Genomic DNA, 23,844 nt, shown 5'->3' with positions numbered 1-23,844 from the left:
TGCAAGGACATTCTTAGACATAACCAATGATGCAGAAGTTTTCCATGCTTCCTCATAAATAAAATCCTGTCAATTAAATATCCCACAAAAAAACAGAAATTAATAAAAATCATGATCTAAAAAACAAAAATGTGAAATTTTTAAAAGTGGTCTGTGAAATCAGTAAAAGTGATCAAAAGTCTACTAAGTAGGGGATCCCTGGGTGGCTCAGCAGTTTAGCGCCTGCCTTCAGCCCAGGGCCTGATCCTGGAGACCCGGAATCGAGTCCCACATCGGGCTCCCTGCATGGAGCCTGCTTGTCCCTCTGCCTGTGTCTCTGCCTCCCTCCCTCCCTCTCTCTCTCTCTCTCTGCATGTCTCTCATGAATAAATAAATAAAATCTTTTTTAAAAATTGTCTACTAAGTATATTTTAAGATATTGTAAAGTCAATTCAAATATTAAAATACATTGTGAAGGACTTATATAAAAATTAATCGAAAATAAATTAACTATACAAAAAAGAAATTAATAATAATATTGATCTGTGTCACAACTATCTCATTTTTGTAAAGATCAAATTTTTTAAAATATTTTATTTATTTGAGAGAGAAAAAGAGAGAGAGAGAGAGCATGAGCAAGGGAAAAGGAAGAGGGGAAGAGAAAGGGAAAAGCAGATTCTCTGCTTAGCAGGGAGCCAGATGCAGGGCTTGATCCCAGCCCAGGATCATGACCTGAGCCAAAGGCAGACGCTTAACTGACTGAGTCACCCAGACACCCCAGATTAAATGTTTTAATACTTGCAAAGTGCTAAGAGCTATGAATGGCACATAATCAACAATAAAGGAAAATCATGATGATTAAATAATGATGATGAGATGATATCATTCTTTCATAGCCCAGATTATCTCAATAAATCCAATGCATGAAATCAAAGTATAGGGGAGCAAAATTTGCCACCCCAAAATGTCTCTTTGGTATTGGATTATTTTAAGCCAATTATTAAAAGAAAAGAGAAAAGAAAAGAAAAGAAAAGAAAAGAAAAAAAGAAAAGAAAAGAAAAGGCTTAGGAAGAACCCTTGACCTTCACTCAAGCTGCCTAAAAGAATTTAGATAGAGGGGATCCCTGGGTGGCTCAGCGGTTTAGCACCGCCTTCAGCCCAGGGTGTGACCCTGGGGTCCCGGGATCAAGTCCCACATCGGACTCCCTGCATGGAGCCTGCTTCTCCCTCTGCCTGTGTCTCTGCCTCACTCTCTCTCGCTCTCTGTGTCTCTCATGAATAAATAAATAAAATCTTAAAAAATAATAAAAGAATAAAAAAATAAAAGAATTTAGATAGAGAACCTGCTCCAGGAAAAGAACTATCATATAGATAACTACTGTTATAATATGAGCTAGGTGTGGTAAACAGGGAGGAACCCAGCAAAGTCTATTTGCTAAAATTTCTATGTCCCATTGCTTCTGAGTGGCCCTGCAAACATTGTTTACCAAATATTTACTCTTCTTCATCTTCCTGTGAATTGTCTTCCTACTCTTTGAAGTCCCAAACCCTTAATCCTTTCTCTTTAGCTTTGGATGACAGTATGAGCCTCAACTGCCTGATTGCTGGGGAGCCTCAGAATCTTGTGGTACCTCCATATGTACATAATTAAATTTGTTTTTCTCCTGTTAATCTCTTTCATGTCAATTTAATTATTAGACTAGCCAAAACAATCTTGAAGGGTAAAGAAAAATGTTTTCTCCCCAACAAATGGAAGGTAGAGTATTTTACAATCTTTTAGAAAAGATACCTGGTGTCCAATCTCATTTGGGCCCTAATATAACCCAATTAACTCTCTTTCTGAATCTCCAATGGGCTAATTTTAGATATTTAGCCTTAAGCCAACAATCAACACATCCTTTACTAGGTCTCTATCACTCTATTTTTCCCTTTTCTTCCTTTTACAGTGAAAGTTCTGGAAAGAACCATTTTGGAACCATGTTAGGAAAGACCAATAAATGTCATATCTTATACCCTGGAGTCCAAAAAAAATTTAAATAAGACTGAGCAGACTGAGGACCAAAACATCACCTACATTTTTTTCACCACTACCTTTTGCCTCTGTACCCTACTGCCTTGCTGTTGTTAATAAACATTCCTTTTTCATTTTATTAATGCATCATAATATTTAAAATAAATAAATGATAAGTGTCCTGCCATTTTGAAAATCCATTAAGTGGTTTGCATAATTATGCTATCTTCTCATAATTACTGCCATAGATTTTCTGAGGCATAGAGAATAATTTTAATCCACTGAAAATGTTCTTGCCCTCTCCACTTGAAACTAAATACATGCATATGGCAGGGTTACTTATACTCCCTGCAAAGATGCTAATGAACATTTCTGGACTCAAAGAATAACACAATCTCCAACCAAGTATGTATTTAAACATTACAAAAGCTTAAAAGGAAAAACAACAACATTTGGCATATACAAACCAAATCTTTTTACACAATAAATGGAATGTTTTCACATTTAACAACTTGCATAAAGTCTTGGAAATAAAAAATTGATTTTTTTTAGTATAACTTAAGAAAGCCATAAACATAGAAACTTCCAATTTGGAGCTTTCTTATTAACAATCATCCTGATAGGTTTTCTGAGATATTTATATTCAAGTAACATAAATAGAAAACAAAGCACAAATACACAATTAGCTGAGATAATGTCTGGAATTACAATTTTGGTGTGCATTTTGAACCATAAACATAAGTGGGGTCTATGCTTCTCACTAAAATCTACATATAATTCTTGGGACATTATTAACAGCCTCTGGTTGGCCACACATAATAAAAAAGTCACAGGAAGAGAAAAGAGAAAGAATTTATTGGCCAATCTACCAAAAAGCCAGGCCATTTTAGCTGACATGCTATCTAGATCTGATAAAGAATTATACTACTGATCCTTTTGCACTGATCTCTCAATGCACTAAACTCTAGTGTATGTCACATGGGCAATATTGTGAAGTTCTGTGTCAAAGACTAGAGTTTCCTGTGAGTGAGATGACAGAAGAAAAAATTATGAAGTAGGTGACAGTAATGGCAAATACCCTCATAGAAAAATTGCATAGTATAAAATTGTCCAGGAAAGCCATTTGTCCTCCTTTGCAACACTTCTTCCATTCTATTAGTCCTCAGGCTCAGTCTGTTACCAGAGCAAAGATACTTCAGTTTATACTGTTATTCAAAGCTTTATCAATGTATTAATAATATCACCTTTTTGCTCAAAATTTTCTCTCCAGTGTATATACCTATAACCAAGGAGTTCATGGTTTGTATTCAGAGACTTCTTTCATCCCTTGCCTCTTCCTTCCATTGAAGGTCAACAAACATTTTTTTCTCCTTTATTAACCAGCTAATGGTGAGTTGGATCTAAGATTCAAGAGAGAAGTATGGAAAGTGTGGTCAAGGTGGTCTTTGAAGTAGGGGCATATAGGAAATAAATTATTGAGTAAAAGTTCAGGAAGTTTTGTTTCCAAGGGTAACTCCAGATGTGAAAGACTTCTTGAAAAATAGAGAGATTTAGAAACAAGAGAAGAATAAGGGCAGATTTTTTCCAAAGGCTGCTTTTTTTTTCTCTAATTATTTTCAAACTTTTTGCAAATGCAGCTGTCTGAAACATCTATTTACCACCACTGAATTTTGCTTCAACTAAATCTCATAAAAAGGGTGTGGAGATGGATGTCTCAAGTAGTCATTTTAGAGTGTGCTGAAATTATATGAGTTACTAAAGAAAATAAAGTGAAATTTAAAAAATAAAATAAAAAGCATATTTTAGAAAGCTGAAGGTCAACAGAGAAACCAACACAGTATAAGAAAACCAGAAACCCTAAACAAAAATTCCATACAAACCACAAACAAAAGAAAATTGGAGCTTCAGTTGACATTATGTGCTGCAAAAAGGATGTCAACCCCAAATCAAAGATCTGTCCACAAAAATAGATGTTTCCGTATAAAATTAAAAGAAAAACCATTTGTTTGAACTACATTCTTTTATATAAATGACACCATAGGAGATTTACAAACCAAATACAACAATAGATATATAATATATAACATATAGTATATTCAAAGTAGTACTTCAAACAATTTTAACAAGTGAAATAAACAATTTGGCAAATAAAATTCACTTGGTAAAATAATATCTTTAAAAATATGTCTTGAAATCTAGATCTAGTTTTAAATCTAACCTAACAGAAGCTTTGAGTCATATTTGGAACTTGCTTAAATAATGAACATAGACCACAGTAGTCTCTGTTGTGCTATTCTCTAGTAAACTCTAGACAATTAATCTCTTAACCAGTTTAATACAATGTCTACATGAACAAATCTTATTAGAAAACATATTACTTAAATGTGGTAATCTATCTAAGATAATTGGGATGATGCTGTTTACAAGTATAGAGTTAAAGCTAATTTTCAGCAGGTGTGTTAGATTTATATTAATTTTACTAAGCTGTGGAATAAATAAAACCAAACAAGATTTCTATGAAACTTGTCACTAATTTTAACACCCCCTTTCATGTACACCAAAATTAAACATTCTAAACGGCTTTAAAAATTGATATCTAAACATTAGTATATGTACCTCATAGCAATTTTAAAAATGATAACAATATCTTACCACACAGAGCATTATTATGTTGTAGGCATTGTTCTCACAAATTTAATCTAAGCAACTACTCCAGAAAGCAGGTATTACAGCTAACCTCATTTCCAAGACAAAGAAGTTGAGATTCTGAGAAGTTAAGTGATCTGCCTAAAAAAGTGATCTGCCTGTGACCTTGTATCACAGGCCAAGGTGATACAAAGACTGACCCCTCATTGCATGAATGGCTTCCCCAATGATATTGAATGAGGAATAAAGATTAGATAAATTATAGGGGACCATCCATCCTTTCTAGAGATACTGAATTTTTCCCTTAATACTTAGTTGGGGACTAGATCTGACATATTTAATAGTCATCATTATTTTGCACATCCTTTGTACCCAAATGACTACTTCTAAATTGTTTTACAATCCTACACCTATAAACTCTACCCAAATGCCTCTTTCTGTTTCTGTTTCTGTTTCTGTTTCTCTCTCCTTCTCTCTTTTTTAAATACCACTGATGGACTCAGATGTATCTAATGAAGAACATTTTATGGCATATGTAGCATATGCGCTGATATTAATTATGATTTGGTTATGTACTAAGGACCTCAAATAGAACAGCCAAGGGAAGACATTTAGTAGAATTACATAGAGAGGTTGAATTGTTTTACTCATTGGAAATCTGCTTTTAGTTGAAACTCCAAAAAAAAAAGGCACTGCTCTCATCAGAACTTCTCATCAAAAATTTCATCCTATGCTATGATAACATGAAGAACACAACCTTAAAGAAAGAACATTGGTTCAAAATAAAGCAAAAGAGAGAAAAACAAACCAAGTGAGCTCTAAAGGTAAATAAGTAAAAAGACGAAACAACAACAACAACAAAAAACAAGAACAATACAAACAAGCAAAATCTTCTTTCTCTGGGGTTAATTAGGTATGTGTAGTGCAGTCAACACATTATCAAATAATATATACAAGGGAGTAACAGAAGAGAACACACAAGTGGACTTTAAGAATATAAAAAGTTGCTCAATCTCAGAGGTGATCAAGGGAAAAACTGATTAAAACACAGATCGCTGTTAGACCAAAAATACCAATTAGAATGTTTAGCCTCCTCTTCCCTTGTTTTTGTACTGTTGCTGCCCTTAAGAGCCTAGAGATCTTTGAGTATCAATCATGTTTAAGAATGAAGCCTGGTTGCTGTATAGAGGTGGCTTGGGCCAGTTTTGTTTCTGTTATATAATCCTGTTTTTTGTTTCCCTAGGAGCCCACCTTCCTGAATTGGAAGGCTACACTGAAGGACACAGAAGGGGAACTCGGTGTAGATGGAAAAGGGACAGTTTAGCTCTAAAGAGCATGGGCAGGCCTAGAATTGGGTTCCTTGGAAAAAAAGACTACAGAAAGTCACATGCAGATGGCTCATTTGGGAATACTCTTTGGAGATACAGTTGGAAGAAAGTGAACATGGCCACACCAAGCAGAAACAGGAGCTGACAATGCAGCGGTAGCTGAGACTTCAGCCCATCCTACTAGGAGCTACAGAGCTAGGATGACCCTTCAGAGTTGTACCAAATTGAGGCAGACACAATCCTGGTACAGGAGATTTTCCTTAAGCGATAGCAAAAAGACTATGGATTTTTTAGTTTGCCTTGGACCAGCAGTGAATCATCATCATTGTTCAAGAAGTCCATGAATCAAATATACTCAGTAACTGCCTCCCAATTCATAGCCTTTATAGTTAACCCTTTCCATCACACCTCTCAAGCACCAGAGATACTGAGTGTCAGCCAGTGATTCCCCTCCACCATTTACACATTGCGTTTTACCAGTGGTAAATATTATGACAATGCGCTAGAGCTACTCATACCCTATTTTCCACCAATAATTGCCAGACATCCTATAAAAGATGCAGAACTAAAATTCTATTTAATATCTGTTTCTTACACCAATCCTGAGACAAATATCTTGGCTTGGGTTCCATGGTGATAGACTCTGAAGTTTGGAGTTACATGGAGTATTGGGAAGTGGTCTCAAGAGAGAAACTATAAAAAAGTGAAAAATGAAGGATTGGATCTACAAAAGAGCTGACCCTTATGTGTGGTTGTATTTGATCCTAGCTGAAGTAAGATGGCTGAGACATCCCACTTCTGTATAAACCAGTTACTGGCTATCTGCCATCCTCTCCCAGGTGTTAAAACTTTGAGCCATGCATTTTTCTGCTCCAGAGAGAAGTTCCCTGGGAAGAATACAGCAGTAACCTTTCAGCAACCAATATTCTTAGTTGCTTAGGGACGAGTACATTGGCCTTAGAAAGGAACCTAGGGGGAAATGCAATAACTTACATATCCACAGGGGAAATTTGATGAGTTTTGACATATGAATATCTCATAGAAATGATCACTACAATCAAGATAATTAAGATTATCAATCAACCTCAATAGTTTTCACATATTCCTTTGCAATTGCATCTCCTACCCCTACCCCAGCCCCAGTCAATCATTGATAGGATTTCTGATACCATGGATTAGTTTTTATATTCTATAATTTTATGTAAACAGAATCATATATTGGGGCTCCTGAGTGGCTCAGTCAGTTAAGCTTCTGATCCTTGATTTTAGCTCAGGTCATGATCTCAGGGTCATGAGATTGAGCCCAGCATGGAGCTCTGCATCGAGCATGGAGTCTGTTTAATATTCTCTCTACCTCTCCCTCTGCCCCTCCCCATCCCACATACATGAGTGCTATCTCTCTCTCTCTCCCCTAAACAAACAAACAAACAAATAAAACAGTTTTTACTTTTTGTCTTGCTTCTTTTACTCAGCATAAGTGTTGTGGGTTGCATCTATTTTGTAGCACTTATCCATGATCCATTCCTTTTCTGCTGAGTAGTATTCCATTACATGGATATATCACAGTTTTTTATTCATTCTGTCACTTGTTGGACATTGGGTTGTTTCCAGGTCTTGGCTTTTAAAAGTAAAACTACTATGAACTTCAAATACACATTTTTGTATGGATGCAAGCTCTTTTCTCCCTTAAGTAAATACATAGAAGTGGAATGCCTGGGGCATATGCTGGGTGAAATTTTAACTTTTTATGAAACTGCCAAACTATTTTGCAATGTGGTTGTATCGTTTCACATTATCACCAGTAGTGAATGAGAACGACTTGTTCCACACCTTCACCAAGATTTGGTGTTAGTAAACTTCTTGATTGAAGCCATTCTACTGAGAGTACAGAAGTATATTATTGTGGTTTTAATTTGCATTTCCTGAATGATTAATGATGTTGTACGTTTTTTAGGGATTTGCTGTTAAGAATATAGTTATACCTGAAAAAATGCTCAACATCATTTGTAAATGTGCATATGAGCGTGCACACACACACACACACGTGAAACCCTCCAAATCTTTTGCTCATTTTAATTGGACTGTTCTATTGAATCATCATAGTTTTGTATATATTCTAGATAAAATTCCTTTGTTGGCTAAATATTTTGCAAATATTTTCTCCCAGGTGATAGCTTTGCCTTTTCATTTTCAAAACAGGATCCTTCAAAGAATAAAAATATTTCATTGTGATGAAGCCCATTGTATTATCTTTTAAATCAATCTGCATCACGTTTAAGAAATCTTTGCCAAAACCAAATCACTATATCCTTCTGGTTTTGTCTACAAATTTTATAGTTTTTAGACAATGATCCATTTGGGGTTAATTTTTGTACAAAGTTTGAGGTAAAGGATTGAGATTGACATTTTAACATATGGCTATAAATAGTTTCAGCACCATTTGCTGAAAAAAAAATTCTTTTCTCCCCACTGAATTACCCTGGCACTTTCCCTGTGTCTTGCATGCACGGTAATATTTTTATTGGATGCCACACATTTTGAATTTTAACTCCTGAGTGATTGACATTTTTGTATTACTATGAATATTTTTCCTCTTTGTTCTAAAATGCAGTTAAGTGACTTGGAATTTGCCTGATCCTTTCAAGTCTTTTTTATAACCTTGTTAGATGAGACCAGAGAAGCCTTAAGTCGAGGGCTAATTTTTCCCCACTACTGAGGCAAGAAAACCTACTGAGTATTCCACCCAGAACCCCATGAATATGTTTTCCCTATCAGGTAGGAAAACAAACTCATTCTGGCCCTACATGAGACCAAGAATCGACCCTGGACAGATCTATAAAGATTCTTGCTCTCTTACTGGGCTCCATGTTGGTTTGCCTCCCTGCTCTGTAGTGGGTAAACTGGGCAGGAAACCAAGACAATCACAGGGGTCACTTCCTTTGCATTTCCTCTCTCAATGATCTTATACTGCCATGCCCAATTTCTGAAAAACTTGTCAAAAATTTTGGTGTTTTTTTCTGTTTGGTTTCCAAATGGGAGGGTAATTCTGGTTCCTGTGACTCCATCTCGGTCAGAATAAAAAAACAACTATAGGCTTTTGTCACACATTTTAAAGAAAATCTTGCCACTACAAGTCAGGTGGTTCATTGTCTTTAGTGTGATGATTCTCAAAATATAGTGGGAAGCAGAAAAGCCACTTAAAAAACTTGTTCAAAATACATATTCCAATGTCCTGCCCCAGAAATTCAATTGAGTAGGTACAGAATGGAATAAGCTATCTAAATTTTTACTAAGACTGATATGTCTGATATTGATATTGAATTTTAATAACTCTGATATTAGGAGTTAACAGAGTATAATTTGAGAAAGTTGCTTCTGTGATTATTCTGTACCGGTTAAAGTGGGCAAAATGATTCAGCTGCATGCTTGAGATAGGAAGGGTAAGAGACTTTGGAAGTATTTATGTTGTTAGCCCTTTGATTAATTATCATTATTATATCACCTTTTTCCCCTCCAACCCTGAGTGCAAACTCTGGATTTTCTTATCCAGAGACAAAAAGAGCTTTCATGTGCCATTCTCTGTGTGTGCTCCATGTTGCTGTCTCACCTTTAGATTGTCATTTGATTCCATCTTCTATCTTTCAGAAATTTATCAAAATCTCTGAGTGTTAATGACCTTTGTCTCATTCTCAGATTGCTATGTCCCCATCTCTTTATAAATATTTCATTGCCATTTCAATTTAATTTGTTGGAGACAAGAGTAAGGGTAGATTCAATTCACTATCTTCAAATGGAAGACATTATTTTTAAATAGCATTGAAGGTAATCTCTGAAATGGAGCCATCTCTTATTTGAGTGAGGAATTTCTATATATTTAACCAAAGTAATATTTGTATAGTCTTAATAATAATATTTGCATTTTTCTATAGTGATGAAATCACTTTCTAATATTTTTTATCATTTAATGTCCTCTTTAGAACATGCCTCTTACAAAGATCAGCATTTTTTGGTACATTTTACTAAGATGTCAAATGACTTACTGAAAGCCACACACTGGCAGGAATAAAATTCCAAGTTTTTTGAATTTAAAATCATTAAGGCTTACCTGTATGGTTTTGTTTGTTTTTTGTTGTTTGTGTTGTTAAAATCATCTCAATTATAGAAACATTTATTGCTGCTAAAGTCCATATTGCTGCAAAAATTTGAGGATGAATAAAATTAAATAAATCTATTGGATATTTTGTTTGCTCCAATTCACATTAATAACTTAACTTGTTGTCCTATATTGATTTCTAGTTGCTAAGCATCATCAGTGTAAGTGATTCCTGTAAATCAATTCTTAGTTTTCACAAGAATGCTATGAAGCATGGAGTATATGCAATAATACTCTATAATTTTTACTAATGGAGAAACTGAGGTACAGAACAATTTAGGTCACACAGAAACTGTAAAAGCTCAGAACCAAAATCTCATAATTTTGCTCAAAAGTCTGTGCTTTTAGCTACTATACTCCACTCCCTCTTATACTGAAGAATTATCTGTATTTAATCTAAAGAATCTTTCTTTTAGTTGATCAGTTCAATAATATATATATTGTTAGAGGATATTTCAAGCAGTCTGCTTCACAAAAATACAATTTTACAAAACTTCTGATTGTTCTCAGTGATATTAGCTGCCTGTGATTTTTTTCAGCCACCATTATTTTCAATTGCCTTCTTATCACTGGGGAGTTAAGTATTAGGTTTGCACATTAATCTCTATTACAGTCAAGAGGCGTTCTATTAGAATCTTGAACTGACTTAGCAATAAAAACAAAATATAGAAGTCTCCCTAGCAAATTATCATTTCAATATTTTACAGTTTAAAAAAAGTAGTCTTGTGTGTATTTAAGTATGGTTGTTTACCTTACCCTTTGATTTTGATTTTACTTTCCCTTTTTAACCAGCTCTTACTTTATAATTTTATAACTGCTATGTGTCCAACTCAGTAAGTAGTTAACAGGTGACCTTATGAGGACCAACTTGAAGGAAACATTTAAATTTTAATGGAGATTTTAAGCAAAAGGTTGGTTAAGGACACATCTGATCTTGGATAAATTTGCAGAACAGGCACAAGAAAAGTATTCATGGAGCTCCTAGTTAATGAATAAAATGAGTCTCCTGGGTAGCTCAATGGGTTAAGGCCTGCCTTTGGCTCAGATCATGATCTCAGTGTCTAGGATCCAGCCCCCTGTGGATCAGGGAGTCTGCTTCTCCCTCTGCCCCTTTCCCCCACACATACTCTCTCCCACTCCCAGTCTCTCTCTCTCTCTCAGATAAATAACATCTTTCTTAAAAAATTAAAAATAAAATGAGTAACATACTGCAGCACACTGACTCTTGAAAGAACATTACAGAAGATAAAAATATCTATATTGCTCTTTTACCAGGGACCTGCCAATGTGCGCACCAAAACCATGAAGAGGGTGTCACAGGTCATCACTGAGAAGTCCTACAGGGGCCAGAGCAGCCACTTCCACACCCACAAGCCGGTATGCATGGGGGTCATCATTACTGCCAGTGAGAAGCTGCACAATGAGGCAGCAGGTTGATTCACAGAGGCCGGGTGAGAGAGACCCCCAGCAAACTGCAGATGGAGTTGAGGGAAGAAAGAAGTAATTGTGTTCCTGAGGTCTCAGTCCTAGATCAGGAGATCTTCGAAATAGATCGTGACACCAAGGAGATGTTGAAGGTGTTGAACTTTGGCATCTGTCCAGCTTGCAGGTCTCTCAGCCCACAGTGGGGGTGAATTTCAAGATACCAGTTGGAGCCATTTGCATCTTTCTGCTACAGTGCTATACTATCTTCAATAAACCTTGGACAACAACAAAAATTGCCATCTTATAGAAGGAAAGCTATCAATAGGATTACTATATCCAGATTTATCTAGAGAAAACAACCTTTATTGGTCACTAATATGGTAAAACAATAGCTAGAGATAAGCAAATATTGAAGGAGAAAAAAGTGAGGGATGGAAACTCCCCTCATATTCATTTTGTACCTCAGACATGCTCTAGAGGTCTACAGCTGGCCCATTTCAAGTCGGAAGTTTTCTAAAATCTGAAAACATCAAGAGATTTCCTATGGTCAGCATACTGCTATATCCCTACCCAGTGAGTTTGTTGGGCACTTTTATTTATGTAATGGTAGCACCTAGCATTGTCAGCAGGTCCCCAACATGTGAAAGGTATTCAAAAACAATTGTGGAATAAATAAATTGATGTTACTGGTTTGAAATTAAATACTTAGTATGGTATAAAATAATAAGAATATATGTTTTACCAGTTATTGACTAATATAAACATATTAGTTTAAAATATATGGTTAAAAATAAAATAAAATATATGGTTATTACTCCGTTTATTTTCCTTTCATAATGTTTATTGCCTCATAAGATGCATTATTTGAAATAGAATCTGAATCTATTTCCATCAGGCTATTTGCAAGTAAGATCTAGTAAGAAAGATAGGTGTCTGCATATTTCCAAATTTCTAAGGATAGCCATCTCATTAACTTGGTCCTTAAACAACAAAAATATAGAGGCATCTGTCTGTTTTTTAATGTTACTGTAACATGGATTTGGCAATAACAAGAAGCAATTTTTCCTAAAATTAATGGAAAACAAAGCTTTTTCTAGCTTTTGTTAGAAAACACAGCTCTTTGAAAATATAATAATTTGTTATTTAAAAAACTAAATATAATGCTAATATAAACTGTCAGAAATTTAAAGTAGCAATTTAACTATCAGCTCATAGTTTTTGTTTGTTTGTTTAGTGTTCTTATTAACCAGCCATTTTTAAACTTGACATAATCTTTTAAAACAACATTTAAGTAAAGGAAGATGACTGGACTCTGAGTCAGGGAATGTGGAGGTGTTCTAAACTAATTATTGTCAGTAAAATGAAGAAGAAAATTAGATTAGAACACCTCTCATCGTCATCCATAAAAATTTATATAATACAAATGCAATTTATATAACATAATACTATGTAATAATAATGCCTACTATATAATCCGTCAGCTAACTGGAAAACAAGGAAAAAATATAGATGTAGAAGAAAGATAACTGATTAAGATTCCTAGATCCAGCTCCATCCAGCCCTCATAGTATTACCTTTAAAAGTCATATAAAGTGTCTAGTCAGCTAGCTCATTCAGTGGAGCATGAGAGTCTTAACAGTCATACAAGGTGTCTGGACCCCAGTTTTATCAACTGTAATATGGCTATATTGTTTGGCTCAGATGGTCTCCACAGTCCCTTCCAGCTCTCAAAATCATTCATTTTGAGACTCTGGATGTCTTCTCTCCTATTGAATCTCTGCTCACTTGTACAAGATTAAATCTTTGGGTAGCTTAGAAATCAGAAATTATTCGTAAGCAGAACTGTTAATATAATTATACAACTCTTGAAACTTTTTGGGTAGATCACATCATGATCCAGAATTGGCATCCAGCAGATGGCACTATGCCATCATCATGGGACGGCCAGCCCTTAAGTGCAGGCACTCATCTCTCAATCAGCAGTCTTAATCATTTGCAGTAATTAACAGTGCCATGTTTTTTTTTCCTTTATGATTATAAGATGATCTTAATACTTTCTAATTTGAATAATTATGCTCCACCTAATTCTCCTTTCATCAGGTGGATAAAAGTTGAAAAAGGGAGTTTGCTAGTTCTAAACCTTGAGCAAATAATAGAGACAGAGGTAATCAAGTTATCTCTTCTCTGATAGAATGATGATCCACCTTTTCAGGAAGACTGCTGGTTCCACCAATGAGGCTGTGAACTCTTCTGAATGCTAGAACCATGCCTGTTCATGTTTGTATCTCTATGCCCTCACTTACTAAGAAGTACCTAATAAATCTGTTGAATGAATTGGAAATAAAATATAGGATCAGTGAACACAGGATGTGGAAGGATGAAGAGAGAGTAATCTGCAGAAATTCTCTATTGATTGCTTCCATTATCCAAGGAAAGTAGGCAGCAAAGTGATTATCTGATAATGAAGATAAAGGTGGAGGTATTAGAAGTTCAGAGGGCAAGAAACTTGTGAAATGTTTTCTAGGACAATGTAAGAATAAATGAACCATACTGGAGTAACATGGTATGATTCCTGAGAATTTTTAAGAATAACATGAATCTTTGGTTTTGATTTTTTTAGAGATTTTATTTATTGTTTTAGAGAAAGTGTGCATGAGTGGGGGGGGGGGTAAAGGGAGAGGGAGAATCTTGAGTAGACTCCCTGCTGAGTGGGGAGCCAGAAGTGGGGCTCCATCCCATGACCCAGACATCATGACCCCGAGCCAAAACCAAGAGTTGGAAGTCTGGCTAACTGAGCCACTCAGGTACCTCTTTGGTTCTGATGAAAAAGAGAACAATAAAGTGAATTTATCTTCTGCTAATTTATCTTCATGCTAATTCATCCCTAGGCATGATGCAGGAAGAAAGTTTGATACAGCTGTCATTGTGATTTCTCAAGAAAGATCCAGGGAGGAGAATAGGAACAAGTAAGGTTATAGGAATGATTATAATGATGAATCGTGGAATTTAGGTGCGTAAAGAAGAGAGAGAGAATGTCAAGGAATGAAAATGAGGGAGTATCAATGAATTAGAAATCCTAGTTGGGTTCAAACATTTTTGGAGCACTGGATGAAATCAGATGAAATGATACGTGGTGGTAGTGGGCAAGAGGTCTATGTAATTATGAAGGGATTGAAGTTACAATGACAAGTTCTAGGATTTGACCACTAGAGTTAGAATAGGATGAATAGGAATATTTTCAAAGGAGAGAAGTCGTAAGAAGTAAGAGACAAAGCTGTTAGAAGTATTATCTAGATGTATCTTTAAATCAATAGGAAGAAAGTCAGGAGTAATGTAAGAATGACAGTGAACAAAAATAGTAATAATGAATAAAACAAGGGCCTCTTAGATGATATTAACCATGTTGATGGTACAATCTAAAGAGACAATGTTCAGGGCAGCCCTGGTGGCTCAGCGGTTTAGCACCGCCTTCGGCATGGGGTGTGATCCTGGAGACCCGGATTGATTCCCACATCAGGCTCCCTGCATGGAGCCTGCTTCTCTCTCTGCCTGTGTCTCTGCCTCTCTCTCTCTCTCTGTCTGTCATGAATAAATAAAAATCTTTTTTAAAAAAAATAATAAATAAATAAATAAATAAATAAATAAATAAAGTTCAAAGATAGAAAATTTTAGGTAAGAGGTAAGAATAATGGTTTGAAATCAACCATGGGGACACCTGGGTGGCTCATTGGTTGAGTGTCTGCCTTTGGCTCAGGTCATGATCCCAGGATCCTAGGATCCAGTCCCTCATCAGGCTCCCCACAGGAAGCCTGCTTCTCCCTCTGCCCCTCCTCCCTCCTCATGATCTCTCTCTCTCAAATAAATAAATAAAATCTTATTTTACAAGAATCATACAGGGAGAGCATTTAGCATGTCATATTTAAGAAAGAGCATACATGAGATTTTGCCAATCATGGACCATGATAGTCAGAGGGCAGAGTGGAAAAGGCTCCAGATTTTGTGAAGTGATGGGGAAAAGGAGCAGAACAGGGGATAGGAGAACTTTATTGGGATTAGTGTAAGAGCTAAGAGATGACATAGAGGTGGTGAATATAAAAAAAGAAAAAAATGATATAGTAGTATTTATAAATCCTTATGGATTAAAAACAGATCATAGCAAGGAAGCTTTGGATTTGGGGAGAAAGGAAAAGCTAGGTTCTGGGAGTCTTGTTGACTTCTGTTGATCGTGGCAATGAGCTCTAGGGAAACTGGGTTTAGTTCCACTGTATGAAACCCTGTTGACCCATAATGATGGGAATAGAAGCTCTGTCTTTTATGCTGGGGTTCACTTGGACACCTGTTAATAGAGAAATAACCCAAAACACCAATGCTGCCTTGAAGCCTGAAAATGGAGTTAAGGCTTCTCAAGAAGTCAGCCATTTGTAACTCTGCATGGGTAGTAGTCCATTCCACAATAATGATGGATATAGAAGGTCTAGATGAGACATATCCATTACAGAAAAATTCTCTTTCTAGAATTCCTATTATTTGGATGTTGGGCCTTCATGGGATGATCCTTCAATTTTCTTGGGGGTTTTTTTCTCCATGTTTTTTTTTTTTTTTTAACCTGTTCTGCTTGTTCTTTCTAAAAGGACCTTTCTTTTTTTTTTTTTTTAACCTTTATTTGTTTCTACTTTTGTATGCATAATGAGGGTGATGTTTAAGAATTCTTTTTTTCTTTTCAAAAAACAATAACAACCAAAAAAGAGCAACTAGCAGTTGTTTAATGGATCCAAGATTTTCTTTCTTTTTTTTTTCTTTCAGAGAATATTATCATTTCTTTGATGCTTTCCTTTCTATTAGTTTTGTCTGTTTCCTTAGAGTTCTTTTCTCTCTTCTTCGGGCACTAAAAAGTCAGTTATAATCTCTGTACTAGGGATCCCTGGGTGGTGCAGCGGTTTGGCGCCTGCCTTTGGCCCAGGGCGCGATCCTGGAGACCCGGGATCGAATCCCACGTCGGGCTCCCGGTGCATGGAGCCTGCTTCTCCCTCTGCCTGTGTCTCTGCCTCTCTCTCTCTCTGTGTGTGTGACTATCATAAAAAAAAAAAAAAAAAAAAAAAAATCTCTGTACTAGAGAAAGACCTTGTTAACTGCTAGGCTTAACTGAAGGAGACTGAGCAAGGACCCAGAAGTTTCACTGGACTTCTGCCAAAAAGCCATCTCTGTAGATATATTCAGTTCTCCCATGGAAGAATATTTCAATATCCTTAGGAAGTGAAACAGTGAAGGTGATCTAAAGTATATAAGCTTTAATCTAATTTCTGTTTCTAATAAGATACATTAGTTTTGACTTCACTGTGTCCTTACTCTTTCTAGTTCTAATTGTGCAGAGAATACATGTGCTGCTGTCATGGGAGAGAAGGCTTATAAGCACAGGTGAAGAAAAACTTTGGGATCCTTAAGGAGATGCACAACAAACATCCTAGTTTTTCCTTACTCCTTGCCACATCCTGAGGTTGCTAGAGCATCTAACTCATCAGCCTCCAAAGATTCTGCCCTGAAACAAGTTATCTTGTTTCTGCTTTCTTGACTCTGCAAAGCCTCTTGCTAACACAGCTGCTTCCCAACCTCTGAACGTTCACTGATATTTCTCATTTGCTATAGTCCCTTGTCCCGTACTCTTAGACTTGTGGCTCATTCTTTCCCCTCCCCCCACCATGTTATTATTTTGGTGGGATATTTTAATAAAGCAAGGATTTGTATATGTATTTAAGTCCCACTGTTACTTGTGTCCCTTTTTCTAGTGATAACTAGAACCTGGATTATAATGTGAAGAAACTCGCTAGGGGTTCTGTTGGCTTGGAGTTAATGCTTATATGGTCATATCACCAGGAATGATTCAATTGTCACCGTTCTAGAAACCAGAGATAAAATCAAGAAGGTAATTCTAGGGATTTTCCCACTTTCTCAAAGGAGAAGTAATTTATACTCTGCCCCATTTAATCCTGTGATAAAGTCATTACTGACATTTTATAGAGTTGCCACTTGAACATAGAATTGTTTTACAAGGCTGTCAAATGAAGAAATGCACATTTGTGTTGGGTCTTTTTGAATCCAGAGATCATCTTTTTGACATACCCCACACATCTTCCTTGACAACCTCAAACTGCTCTTGGTTAGGAGAAGTCATCTGGATATGTTATAATTTACTGAATTTGCATGAAAATACAATCACTGTAATTTTTATCACAAATTTGCTGCATTCTTTTTAGCATAAGTAACAACCTTGTAAATTATTACAAGAATTATGCAATTTAAACATTAAGTATTGTAAAGCGGTAAAGTATTATGTGAAGTCACACTGATTTTAAAACCACCCAAATGTCTCTACCATAACAACACCTAGATTAGTAATTTTAAACTGTTTCTTGAGGTGTCCTTTGGGCATGCGGTGGTGATAGTCAGAAATGGGTAGCAAAGAGAGGAAAGAAAGTGGAATAAGAAACGTGAGAATTTGGACATCTTGCTTAATTTATGGTTGTGCATCATATCCAGGGAGACCATCCTCAATCCACTTCAGAGTGAGAGACCAAAAATAAATGTAATAAAATAGAAGACACTCCTCCTCAAATAAAGGAGACTACCTTGAAATCAATGTATTTCAAACATTTGCAAGTGAATTTCCTGGCAGAGACAAGACAAATGTGGTACCATAATTCAGCAGATGGGAGTTCAGAATCCTTGGGGAAATGGCCATTACTTCTTCTACAAATTGGATTTATATGCCTGTATATTTCATCAGTGCTTTCCCGTCAAATTTATCACATCCAAAATGGCATTACAGAAACAAATGCTCTTCTTCTAATGAGTTTTTCATGTTTTTCTCTTCTGTTTCCCTGCTAACATTCTTTCCTCATCAGTGAGGGCAACTCACTTGTTCTTTAAAACGAATTTGAATTGAAATTCCAGAAGAAAAGTGGGTGGTAAATGCCGGCAAGGTAAATAATTTGATGAGACATAAAAATAATGAAATTGCAGCCACCTTCACTGGAACTTGAAAGTTTAATTGCACTAAGAAGTTTTGGAAGAAAAAAAAATAGGCAATGGTATGTTAAAACTGCAAGATTAATCCTTAACAAAGCAAAATGTAGGATGATTCACCGATGGAAGCTTTCATGTCTGAGCCAGTGATATCACTGAAAAATATTTTTTTCACAGTAATAACTAGAATCTGCATTATGATCTATTTTTATCATTATTGTGTTGCTTGTTTCCAGTATGTAAGAATGTTCAATGGGAACTCACTTCAAACATGATGTAGCTCAAGATAGAACTCTATTTCTAACCCCTGCTCTTACCCTGAGCCTTGAAGTAATCAAAGAGCATGAAGCTGCTTGAAGAGATCCCTTCCCCACCCCATGCTCCCATAACATTTATTTGTTTTTTTGTTTCTCTTTCTTATTTTTGCAGTATTGTAAGATTTATCTCAGAGAATTACCTGAAAATTTTTTAAAGGACTAAACTAAAGATACTTTTTAGCCATCAGCAAATAATATATTGACTGTATATTTTGGCACCTGTGCAAAGTGCTTTACATTATTTGACTTGGTATAATACTCAAAATTACCATTTTAGGAAAACTATTATTTTTACCAATTTGTTTACAAGAAATATGAGGTTCATAAGGTTAAACAACATGTTCCAGGTCATGCAACTGAAGATTTAGGCAAGTCCCTCTAAGAATTAATCCCTAATAAAGATTTAAATTGAATTGGCTGCTGCTACACTTCTTTAATAGAGTTCATTAACTTAAAATCAACTAATAGTGCACTTTTTAAAATGCCAACTCAAGCATCTATTAACTTCTATTTAAAATGTTATTAATTTAATGACCTTAATTAAGAATGAATTACTCCTATTTGTAATAAATTATTCCTTTTGGAAAAGACCAACATAATAGCTCAAAGGAAGTTAATGATACATTAGACTTGGGCCACAAATGAAAGAACACATTTGTCTTATAGAAAATATGCTCCGTCTGGTTCACGATGGAAGAAACTAAAGAACTCTGAGAAAGACCAAAATATGTCTCCTAACCCAAAGTAATATTTCCTTTTGCATAACATACTCCAGCAGCATATAGCCAAATTGGAATTAAATATATTGCCAAAGATACAGATAAACATTCTGAAGGCACTCAATAAATAATGATTCATTAACAAACCTTATGATATAGAAAAAAATGGTTTCTTAATTCAGTCAGGAATTGTTGCATCTTTTCATGAGCTTTTCCTTTGTTAATTGGTCTTATCTTGTAAAGAACTACACTTCAGTAAGTCAGGCTCAAAAAATGGAATCCTTTAGTATGGTTATAGCCAACAAAACAAAGAAAAAGAGTAAAACAAACCCAAAGGCCCATATTTCTTTATCAAATAGGACTAAGAAAAAGGCAATGGTCAATTTATCCTCTGTAATGTTTCCCTTTGGGCATCTTTGCAATTTATTATATACGAATTATTTGTGAGTGGCAATGAAATATTAGATTACTTGTTTGGCAAGAATAATATAGATGTATTGTTTGCCATTTAAATAATAAAAATATCTTCAAATAATAGTAGCTGTCATTTGGGGGGTCTTCGTATATGCCAACCATTATGAGATTTTTATTTATATGATTTCACTTTATTTCTTTCTCCCTTGAAAACATCTCTACAATTGATACACTATTCTGTGATACTGAAGGTACTCCTACCTGTACCATGGAAAAACGTTAGAATACAAACAGGATAAATATCAAGTTTCAGAGCAAGCATGCTATGCCTCTCTAGAATAAATATGCCAATTTAAATGGAAACTAAAGTGGCAAGACTGCCAGTAAAAGGTGGTTCCTACAGTCTGAATGGTGAATGAAGCTGAATGAGTCAATGCAGATGTGTTGAGCTCTCTGCCATCAGCATTTCTATGCAGGTCCAAACATCTCCTTCCAATTTATAAGGATAATGAAATATATCAAAATGGTCCTATTGACTGTTAGAAATTGTTGCGTGAATAGAGGACCATGGCTTTATTCTTGCCAGACATCTATTAAAATCAAATCAAAGCAAAATGTGTCTAGGCAAACTTTAAATGTATTTTGCCCCCAATTTCTTAATTGTGAATCAGAATCATGTAATTTCCAGTAAGTAACCTTGAGGTTCATGCAGTGCAGAGATAAATGTATGCACCTTATGATGAACTGACTAAAAGTAATTAACTTAATTAGGAATATTATTTTGCCTGTCTCTATTACTCCTGTTCTAGAACGAGAACAAAAATAAATGCCTAAAAGACTGAGTCTTAATTACAGTCATGTCATGTCTTCAGCAAGATGCTTTACCTTTTTAAAAAAATCAAAAAATACTAAACATCATTAGCACTAATAAACATTTCTTTCCTTTTTTTATTTTTTATTTATTTATTTATTTTTTGAGTAACATTTCTTATTCCCATTGTTTGGAATGTGATTTGGAGATGTAGGAGTTCTCAACTCCTGCAAGTAAGTGAAAATACATGAAACTGTTTTGTGAGGATAATAAATACATTGTGTTGTTTGTTATTTAAACATTTAAAACATCTAGAAAAAACAGAGCTTGTTATTTAGAGGCACTTGTTCTGTGCCAAGACCTATGAGAATTTCATTGTTACTTTTCACTTGACTTTCACCATCAACTAATGAAGTAGGAGTCGATGTCCCTAACAAGTAAGGAAAATGAGAGCTTGAGGGGTTGAGCATTTTGCCCAGGGTTAAACAACTAGTAAGGGTTGGGTCCCAACACTGAACCATAGTTATCTGAGCCCCAAGCCTGTTGTCTTAACAGCTCTGCTATACTTCTTATCAAGTGTTTGATTCATGGTAAATCTATTGATTACATCATAAAGCATAACCCTCTGGATGTTACAAATGAATGTAATCTTTCACCTTTTAAGCTTCTAAGCAAGTTTGAGACTACATCCACAGAGCGCACTGGGCACATGGTAGGAGGTATGTCTGAATTTCTAGGTACAGCAGAGTGAAGCCCCTCCCTCTTGCTAGGAAAGCAGTGAGAATGTTCAAGTCACCCTGTGGGCTCAGCAAAGACTCATTTGCCCACTTAGGTAGATTTACCTTTTCAAACAATGTACAGCGAAGCATCACTTAGCTTCACCAAGTGCTTAACATCAGAATAATTTGCTCTTTAATAGTTAAGGAGAAAATCACGAATCAAATAAATTATCTTGTTGCATTTCCCAGTTCAACTCTCAGTCTTTGCAATCTGTTTTTGTATCAAATATCCAGGCAATTGCCCATTAGGTTACTTCCCAATTGGGTAACGTTGCCTGATTAAGAAATATTTTTTCCTGATTTAAATGCTAAAAAGTTTGAAACAGGATATGTTGCTATGACTTTGTTCATTGTCCTTGTTAAATAAAATTATAATAGACACTATTTTATAGTAGTGTTCTTGCAACTCCAGATCCAGTGATGAAAGAGTATGAACGCAACCTGTCCTTAACAATTGCTGTATTTTGTCTCTGTTGACATTTAGTGTGTAGTTGCTCCAGCATCATTTAAAATTATTTATCAACAGTTATCAAACATATTGAGCAAAAGAAATGTGAGAAACATATTGGAAACAGATGGAATGAAAAGACAGAGAAATGTTATAAAGTAGGGCAGTGAAATAGAATTCTCAAGTTATAGTAACATGGATTAGTTTGGAGCAGAGAATGGAAAGAGTTACACAGTTTCAAAAATTTTATTCCTATATTAGGAATAAACTTATTGATAAATAACCATGACAACAGAAATAATAAATAAGTGTTCATTAAGTGCTTATTTGCTAGTCTTTCCATTATGCGTTGTGATATATGATGACTACGAACATTTCTAAAAAGAAGAAATGTAGATTCAGAAATTCATTATTGTCTCTTAAATCATAGTCAATATTACTGGAGCCAAATTTAAATTCAGATTCTAACTAGATGAAAGCACAAATGGTACAAACACACAAAAATCTCTAGTATCCAAGTCTGAGGTAGAACTGGGGACATTGTTACCCCTATTTGACATCCATTTCAGAAGACCCACACTGCCTTTCATTTCCCAAAGCAGATAAGAATACATTCTAAGAATTTTCTTTAAGTGAATTGTCAATTGAAATAATATAAAATACTCATAGTTGTATTAGAGATTTCATAGAGTATGAACTTCTGGGAAAAAGAGAATGTAAATTCCTATTGAACCATAATTAATTCATTTTTGTACTAAGGTTATATTTTTAAGAAATGTATTTTGTTAAAAAATAAACTCACTTGGATATTCTTTTCAATAAAAAGGAAATACTGTAATTATTACTATACATGGGAAATCTCTAACAATAACAATAGATAGAAGGATCCTGGGCATTAAGGTTCCCAGTCAAAATTTAGTGATTGGCAAACAGGTTGCTAGAGGTATTGAGAAATCGGTATTAATGAATATGTCAATTAATAAATTCACACTAGCAAACCTACAGTACTGACTCACTGATAAAGTGATTTTTTAAACTATACTCATGTGACATAATTCAATACTATACTGGGCCCAAATGCATTTATTCCATACCTTTGTATATCTATGCTCAATATAACAATTAAAGAAGCATTTCCACCACTAGCATCGTGACCCATTATTAGACCATACAAGTTATGCTTTCTATCGCATGATAAATACAAAACATAACTTTTTGTATTGTTTGCATTTGTGTAATCTCTGTGTTAATATCATGCTGTTTAACTTGTATTATGAATTGAAACTAAATGGTAAAATTAATGTCCAAGTATTTGTAGATGTTTCTTTCAGAAAATAAATCACACATTTGACCTTTCAAAAACTTTAGAATAAAAAAATCTTTAAAAATAAAAAATTGAATAAATATTATAAAGAACAAAGTGATAAATAATCGCAAAAGGAAAGGCATAAATTTTTACAAATCATGAAAATTCAACTTGCAACTAATTGCAACTAATTCCTAGAAAAGAAAATTGGTTGAAATCATTAATCACAAAATTCAGTGATCAAACTGTCTCTTCCTATAACAAGTAAGGTGAATAAAAGCAATACGTACAGTATAGCCTGCTGAACTTTTTAAATTCTAAAACTATTAGGAAAGATACCTTCACAGGTACAAAAATGAAGTTTTTCGACCTTAAGTTTCAGAAGACAATAAGACAATATTGTAAAATTTTGAGAGAAAAGTGTAATTGTCAGGAATTTAGGTAGGTTCAAATTATAATTTGTGTATAAAAATGACAAAGAATTTTCT

At 35.0% G+C, this 23,844-nt stretch overlaps 1 long non-coding RNA gene and 1 pseudogene across 1 annotated transcript in view; one reads left to right on the top strand and one right to left on the bottom strand.

Moving 5' to 3' along the window:
- The window catches only part of LOC144314022 (uncharacterized), a 101,148-nt gene that overhangs the window by 66,088 nt on the left and 11,216 nt on the right, over nt 1-23,844 (bottom strand). The window lies entirely within an intron of this gene.
- Nucleotides 6,675-11,849, top strand: LOC144294412 (small ribosomal subunit protein eS17 pseudogene; annotated as a pseudogene).

Source organism: Canis aureus, chromosome 1 (genome assembly GCF_053574225.1).
Source record: "Canis aureus isolate CA01 chromosome 1, VMU_Caureus_v.1.0, whole genome shotgun sequence".
Taxonomy (NCBI): domain Eukaryota; kingdom Metazoa; phylum Chordata; class Mammalia; order Carnivora; family Canidae; genus Canis; species Canis aureus.
Note: the sequence above shows the minus strand (reverse complement) of the source record. Positions and strands in the feature narration are given on the sequence as shown.